Source organism: Ostrea edulis, chromosome 7, assembly GCF_947568905.1.
Source record: "Ostrea edulis chromosome 7, xbOstEdul1.1, whole genome shotgun sequence".
In the NCBI taxonomy this organism is placed as follows: Eukaryota; Metazoa; Mollusca; class Bivalvia; order Ostreida; family Ostreidae; genus Ostrea; species Ostrea edulis.
In genome coordinates this window covers 70117441-70125477 of record NC_079170.1, presented here as the reverse complement: position 1 = coordinate 70125477, position 8037 = coordinate 70117441, and the positions used below count along the sequence as shown (strand labels likewise).

General features: G+C 34.9%; 1 pseudogene; it reads left to right on the top strand.

Moving 5' to 3' along the window:
• Window positions 1-6092: 6092 nt before the first annotated feature.
• Window positions 6093-7784, top strand: LOC130048464 (uncharacterized; annotated as a pseudogene).
• Window positions 7785-8037: the final 253 nt, after the last annotated feature.

Genomic DNA, 8037 nt, shown 5'->3' with positions numbered 1-8037 from the left:
AAGAGAAGGGGGCGACTTGTCCTGAGAGAGGGCGAGTTGTCCTAAGAGGGGCGAGTTGTCCAGCAGATAACTGAAACATTGTTGAGTGTGGCGGAAAACATCAACAGAATCAATCAAACGTTATAACGATCTAGTTCGTCAAAACAACCTATCATTGAGTCAAATGTTGTCTGACGTGTTTCATACCGATTGTTAGGCCGTTCTTGGCACACTGATTTTGACTACGGTTTTCCTGATCAGGATATAGGGCTCACGGCGGGTGTGACCGGTCGACAGGGGATGCTCACTCCTCCTAGGCACCTGATCCCACCTACGGTGTGTCCAGGGATCCGTGCTTTCCCAACTATCTATTTTATATTGCTTATAGGAGTTATGAGATTAATCACTGTTCGTTATCTTCACCTTTCATGTACGATGTGTTGATACCATTTTTGGCAACAGGATAAAAACAGAAGAACTAAATAAATTACGACAAAACGAATGAAATACATCTGAACACTCAGCTTGACCTACGCCTAACAAACACTACAACATATTTCCTTATGTAACAATCTCAATAACAGACGGAATCCTTTCTACCGACTTATACTGCCAAACACCGATAAACCCATGTACCTTTAAAACCTTTAACGACCCCCAATCCACAAAATAAGATTCCTGTTGGAGTTGGGCACCGTGCGCGTAGAATATGTTGTGCAGAAGAAAAATATATAATTCAACGGAACTAAATAATGACTTAAGAGAATGCACGGTTATTTAGACAATAATGTAGAAGAACTTATGAAAGTGGATAAAATCGACAGAACAAAGATGAAGCTGAGTAACGCCTTCTTTTTGTGGTGAACTGCTTTGAAGGACTTCCCCATATTCATAAGAGTTTTAAAAAACGTCAAAAAATTCTTAAGAACTCTGACCGCCTCAAAAATGCTTTTGAAATATACAAATAAGGGCTTTTAGAAAAAATAAAAATATATTTATAAAGATATATCGACGACGTTTTATATGTTAATAATAATTATTTTCATTCATGTCGATTCGGTATATCCCTGTGAACTTGAAATAAAAGACACCACAGAGTCCTCCACAATTGCATCTTACTTAGATATTTAATTGAAAATCAATATCGACGGCAAACTAACAACATTATGACAAACACGATTATTGCAGCTTCTCCATCATCAACATCCCATATCTATCTAGCAATATTCCATTATCACCTGCATATGGTGTTTATATCTCTCAACTTATTCGATATGCAAGAGCTTGTTCTGCATATGATCAAGTTTTTAATCAAAGCAATCTACTGACACAAAACTTGATGTTACAGGAGATTCAACAGCCTTCATTAAAATCGGCATTTCACAAATTCTGTGGTTGTTATCTAGTTTGCCAATACAACCTTTCATTGTACCAGATGTTGTCTTTGGTATTTAATACCGATTGTTAGACCGTTCTTGGCACACTGATTTTGACTACAGATTACTCCGTTTACCTGATCAAAATATAGAGCTCGATTGGGTGTGATCGGTCGACAGGGGATGCTTACTCCACCTAAGCACCTGATACCACCTCTGGGATATCCAGGGATTCGGGTTTGCAAAATGACAAATCGGACACCCCCTTCCCCGCTTTTTCATATCATAGCACTAGTGATTGGTAGTTGAAATGTAAACTGAATTGAACCCGTAAAGTATACTGATGAAGGATGGACTTTTGCCCACCCCCACCCCATCACACAACTAAAAAAATTGAGATTCGGTCCGAACAGAACAACTCCTTTTAGGGGTGTGTGTATATATTATTTTGCTTTGGTTTGTCAAGTATTTTCAGACAATTGTGAAGTGAACTTGTTGTCCGACTCCCATATACTCCCACCTTGATCTAGTATATATATATATATATATATATATATATATATATATGTATATGTATATATATATATATATATATATATGTATATGTATATATATATATATATATAGCTCCGTGAGGCCACGTCGAGCACTCTAGAAGATTATATCGGAGATTTATCCCACTATATATATATATATATATATATAATGCTCTAATGCCTCTATCATCTAGTATATATCTATATATATAATGCCTCTATGATCTAGTATATATCTATATATATAATGCCTCTATGATCTAGTATATATCTATATATATAATGCCTCTATGATCTAGTATCTATCTATATATATAATGCTCTAATGCCTCTATGATCTAGTATCTATCTATATATATAATGCTCTAATGCCTCTATGATCTAGTATCTATCTATATATATAATGCTCTAATGCCTCTATGATCTAGTATATATCTATAATGCTCTAATGCCTCTATGATTATTCAAATTTTAAATGCACTAATGAATGCATTTATATGAGCATAAATGTATGGCCCACAATCACTGTCATGTATTTCGAAATTAACCAATACATGAACATTTCAACAGCTATCTCCCCCAAACAAGACTTTTATTCACACCAAAATTGCTTTTGTTTACATAGGAGTTAAATTTGCATTATCGGTAATCAAATGATTAGCAAGTGGTTACAGTAAAACTCGAATATAGCGAACACGGTTATAGCGAAATTACGGCTATAGCGAAGTAAAGTTGATTTCCTCGGCAAATTCTTTATATATTCTATATTAAAATCTGCGTCTATAACGAACACGGACATAGCGAATTTACGGACATAACGAAGTAAACTTTTCCCCTTGAATTAAAAATGAACGTAAAAATCACCTTTTATAACGAATTTAGTTTTCATTTTAAACTCGTTGTGATTTTTAACAATCGCTTTCCATTGCCTTAAAGGACCTACATTTACTACGAAATTTTTGTTTGTATTTTTTCAAAAGAGGTTGTTAACGCAAAATAATGGTTACACATACTTTTAGCAAATATATTGTTGGTATTGTTAACCATTCTCGTTAATTAAAATTGAAGTTAGATTGCATTTATTTTATCGTACACTCCTTTATTTGTGTAAAGCAACAAGTAAATGACAACTGCGATAGACTGTTTGTATGTATTGCACATAATTTTGTTGACATTGTTCTTTCGACATGTTCTTGCGTGACTTAATAATTCATCAAGAAAAATTATCATATATAAATCAGTGTGTATAGTTGTTGTATAAAAATATTTCTTTTCGAAAATACATTGGCTTAATTTCTCTTAGAGACAATACAAACACAATGGTCAATAATTGTCGGTTATTCCTCCTATATATAACACAGGTGGCGCACTACTCGTTAACGTTCAATCTTACTTCCGGTGTCAATAGTGTACAGTGCAGTGTACGAGTAATCGAAGTGTCACATCGAGTTTTTGATGCAAAATGCCGTCTTGTTGCTGCGTGCCGGGGTGCTCAAATCGCGGGGGCCTCAGATTTCCAACGGATGAGACCATCAAACGACAGTGGATTGTCGCTATTAAGCGAAATAGCACTACAGATAAGTACAAGTTTTGGTCACCACATCCACGGAGTGTAGTATGTGATCAACATTTCAAGGATGATGACTTTGAAACGGAAACTAGATACGGTGGGTTGATTCACTTGACAGGGTTTTAATCTGATATGATTCATAAATTAATTAATGTTGATTTTAGTTGATGGTATTATAATTTGTTGTAATACTTGCAGTTAATGAGTGATTTACAGATTTAGACACTAGCATCGTTTTTCCTACGTGTAATATTAAAAGTATAAAAGTAAAAAGGGGTTTTCCTTATCAACACTCTAAAAATGGTGTTTAGATCCTAAACACAAAGTTAAACACATTTCTTGTGTACAGTTTTGAACGCGTTCTAAATCTAAACATGTTGAACACTTTTTTTTGTTTAGGTTTTGAAGATGTTCAACCCAATGTGTTTAGGTTTTGAACATGTTTAAATCTCTTTGTGTTTAGGTTTGGAAAATGTCTAACTAATTGTGTTTAGGTTTTGAACATGTTTAATTCTTTTTATGTTTAGGTGTAGAACATGTTTAACCCTTATTATGTTTAGGTTTTGAACAAGTTTACCCTTATTGTGTTTAGGTTTTGAACACGTCTACCTCTTTTGTGTTTAGGTTTTGAACATGTTTTAATTAGTTCTCCTTGTATTTAGGTTTTGACTTTGTCTCAATTACAAAATGATTTGCTAACCTTCTATTTAAAACTCAATCCACAGCATTAAAGAGTCTAAAATAGTAGCTTTCTCTTCAATTATTGGAGAATAACATTGCAAAATCTAGCAAGAATATCCCTTGCATTACAAACTGTGTCTATGGGATCCATGATGTTTCAAATTGAACAATGCGGGTAAAGTGATTTCCTACACACAAAGAACACCGGAAAACACTTATAAACAGATATATTCACAAATACACAGAACAACTTACAAGGGGTTAACAAATACAATAACTACACTGCTGCACTTTCTAAGACACGTCCGATTGCCTAGAGTTCGCGGGTAAGAGAGAGAGAAAATCACGTGCAGGCTCAGAGGACTCCGAGCCCGACCAGAAATACTCAAAATCCACCCCCCAAAATCACTACACGGGTTTGGGCGGTTTTTCTCAAATTACATTGCAAGTCCGATTACTCTACTTCTATATTCTAATTGCCGAAACAACACAGTTGACATTTCCGCGATACATGTTAAAGACAAAACCATTAAAAATCACTTATGCACATATAAGAAGTAAACTATACATGGTTAAATATCATCCGGCAAGTACAACTTCAACAATTTTTTTGTCTTTGATATGCTAGTTTTCGCATAACAGGCACTGTCACATGTTGAATTAAAAAAAAAGGGGGGGGGCATCAATTGCAACTGATGTTCTCTTTCACAAGATTTAAATGAATTTTGTTCCAATGCAAAGTAAGAGTGATGCATTGGTTTAAATTAACACTAAAGGCACGTCTAATACCAGAGACAATGAATTACACTATTTTTTTAAATTCAATATGTATGTGTCCAGACCTGTTCAAGTTGAAATGGAATTCCAGATCAAAATTTTCTGGATACTCCTAAACTCTGCTCATTTCCAACAGGAAAGGGTTGAAGCCCATAAACGGCTCTTCTAATGGTTCCATCAATTTTGGATATCGACCTCGACAGTGTATAATTGCAATACGGCGTATGATGTACACTATGGTCACTATCGGGACCTGGTACACTATAGCAGTTTGAAGTATGGCAATTCTGACATGCAGTTTTTTCTGCAATTCGAATTTCATTTACAGAAGACAGGAATATTCTACATGAAGACTGTAAAACTAATGTCAACAATGTTACTAAACTTATCATGTTCAAAACCTAAACGCATAGACGTTTAGGATTGTGTTTAGACGTTTAGGAATGTGTTTAGCAAGTGTTTAGCATGTTATTTTGTGTTTAGATACTGTATTTTTGCATAGCTAAACATGTTCTCAGTCTGAACATGTTTAGGGTAGAACATGTTATTACACTTCGCGTTTAGGATATAAGCACAATCCTAAACACGTTTAGACCTAAACACGTTTAAAAAGTGTTCCAAACCTAAACATTGTTTTTAGAGTGAAGGGAAAGGTACAGGGTTGGTCCTTCAGCACATGGATTCAATTTTATCAGTTCCAAGTCTACATTTCCACTACTATTCACTAAAAAAAAAGGGGGGGGGGCAGCCAGCCTTAGTACATTGTTAAGAAATCCCACCGTTGATATGTGTCTGGTAATATTGTCGTCATGTAGCCCGATATTACTTATGTAAATACGATCTGATGTCTATGTCAGAGCCAGAAATAATGGATTTTTTGGGGGGGTTTTCTTCAAATTATACCTTTCTATCATGTAAACATATATGTTACAAAGGTATAGTACATGGGTCATAATGATGACAGTGTTTCAAATTGTTTATTGTTTTGTTTTGTTGTTTGAAATATTTTATGTTACATTCTGTTGCATTTTCAACTTCAGAAAAAGCCACCCATATTGAATGTGTATTTGACATCAATCAAAGTATGAAATGAAACTGCCAGTTTTTGTTTCTTTACACAATGAAATTGGCATTGTCATGTCTATTTTGATATGTCATAATCAGCAACTGAAACTCAGGAGACTGCAGACAAAAACACCGAAGACACATACATGTACCATATCGTGGATACAAGGACTGTCCACGAGGGCTGTACTAGTGTGAGGATGGCGTGTCTCACAGGAATGACGGGATAAGATGTTTTAAATTTGTATCTATAAAATTCTTAACAAGAATTATTTTGATCAATATTTAGAAAACCTTCTTGAAAAATAGATTTCATTAGGCGATTTATAGCAAGCATGTTTGAATATGGTACATCATTAATCATATTTATAGTTTATGTATAAGTTAAGCATGTTTGTGCATTATCATTATTTGTCATATTGATATTGTTTAGGTGCTGATCCTCTCAGAAGGCAAAGGAAGCCTCATGCCGTTCCTTCAATATTCCCTTGGAGCAGCTCAAGGATATGCGAAGATGACAGAAACCAACGACGCATTGCACACAAGAAAAAAGTGGAGCAAGCCTGTACTAGTCCGATTTCCGATGACGAGTCTCAAGTAGCCATTTTTTCCAACATTGGTAATTTTGTAGAAATAAGTAGTTGCGAAAGTAATGAACCAATGCCTTCATGTAGTTATGAATCCTTTGATGCTGCACCAGTTTATACAGAAAGTTCATGCCAAACCATGTCATTGCCAATAATGTCAGTGGAAAATTTCATTAACGATAGTGAAGGTTTTATGTTCTATACTGGACTAGCAACATACACCGATTTTTTTTACACGTGCTGCATAGTTTAGGTGAGGCTGCATTTCATTTGAACTACATATACAACCAGGTACAGAATCTGACAATTGAGAACCAGTTGTTTCTTACCTTGATCAAACTAAGACAATATAAAACTAATTTTGAACTTAGTAGGCTTTTTTCAGTGTCCACAACAACTGTTGAAAATATATGGCTGACATGGTTCAACTTCATGTACAGGCAGTGACAAGAGGTTAACTTTTGGCCTGACAGAGAGTTGGTGAATTTCTTTGCTCCAAGGGATTTTTATTCGAAGTTCCCAACAACACGGTTAATCATTGATGGTACCGAGATTGCTGTCAAGAAACCAAAACCACCAATAGCCCAGCAGTCTACTTTCTCTACATACAAGAATCGGAATACTGTGAAGGTACTTGTTGGCTCAACACCTGGTGGTCTTGTATCTTTCATCTCATCAGCTTTTGGAGGTTCTGCAAGTGATCATCAACTTGTGGAACGCAGTTCCTTGTTGAATCAGTGCGAGCCAGGCGATTCAGTTATGTCTGACAAGGGCTTTAACGTGCAAGACACGTTTGCTTGCAGGGATGTTAGAATTAATATTCCAACATTTTTAAAGAAGAAAAACCGTATGTCGGGAAACACTGTGTTGCATGATCGCAAAATATCTAGTAAAAGGGTGCATATTGAACGTATAATTGGATTAGCAAAAACATTTAAAATTTTGAAGGGCCCCTTGAACAGCACTGAGACAAAGTTAGCAAGTGAAATTATATTTGTATGCTTCACTATGTGCAACTTCAGAAAATGTATTGTACTCAAACATGCTTAAGAGTTAAGATTGTTATGGTCTGTGAAGTATAAACATACTTATGTATTTTCATGATTTGTACTCTCCAGGCTCCAATAACTTTATTTTTTGTATTCCAAGTCTCTAACAAATACTAAAATATTAAAACATCAAATGATATGAAATTTTTTTTTATAAAAAGAAATATATGAAACCACAACATAAGAAATTGACAATCACTAAATGGGTTTGGTGATATATTATAAACAATGTCTTGCTACAATTAATACCATGACTCAGTGTCCAAATATGACACTTAGAAGTGATGATAAAATTTGTTTAACACTGCACTTCTGAAATATTTTTCAAAAAATGATTCTAATTTGTGAATCATGTTTTCAATAAATTCCTCATCTCTTGGCACTGGTATAACTTTGAGGTCTTTGAATGTGTACACT